Source organism: Penaeus monodon, chromosome 9 (assembly GCF_015228065.2).
Source record: "Penaeus monodon isolate SGIC_2016 chromosome 9, NSTDA_Pmon_1, whole genome shotgun sequence".
Lineage (NCBI taxonomy): Eukaryota > Metazoa > Arthropoda > Malacostraca > Decapoda > Penaeidae > Penaeus > Penaeus monodon.
The window spans coordinates 7,556,303-7,556,827 of record NC_051394.1 but is presented as its reverse complement, the minus strand read 5'-3'; the positions used below and the strand labels follow the sequence as shown (position 1 = coordinate 7,556,827).

General features: G+C 32.8%; 1 protein-coding gene across 1 annotated transcript in view; it reads left to right on the top strand.

Annotated features, from left to right (window-relative positions):
- LOC119576883 (cuticle protein AMP1A-like) overlaps positions 1–122 on the top strand; it is a 1,360-nt gene extending 1,238 nt beyond the window's left edge. The window contains exon 3 of the mRNA XM_037924531.1: positions 1–122. This exon is cut by the window's left edge and continues 465 nt beyond it. The gene's annotated coding sequence lies outside the window, so the exon portion shown is untranslated.
- Positions 123–525: the final 403 nt, after the last annotated feature.

The following is a 525-nucleotide window of genomic DNA, read 5'->3' as shown; positions in this document are numbered from 1 at the left end:
TCCCGAATTCGTGCTCAGGCTGAGGAGGCTGCGCTCGCCGCTGCTGAAGCTCAAGCCGCACTGAAAGCTACTCAAGCGCCCTCGAACCTGTACGAGAGGCCACAGTATTTTTTTTTTTTTTTTTTTGAAAAAAAAAATATATATATATAATTTTTTTACTTGTCTTCACTATCTTTCACTTTGTTTTTATAGATTTAGTACAAAAACATGTATGCGCTTATAGAATATTTACTCACCTAGTCAGACTGTATGTTATTACCCCAAAGTAAGAAGTCTCTATAGCGTTCAGTCAACGTTTCTATGGATATGAGGCAGATATGCTTATGCGAATTATATTGACTTTAGTTAGTATCACACTATGACTTAATAGTCTTAACATCGAAGTGAATTCGGAAGAGTCGAACCACTCAAACCCAATCATATATATACATAACTATATATATAAATACACACACATACACAAACACACACATATTTATATATACATATATATTATATATATATATATATCTATCTATCTATATA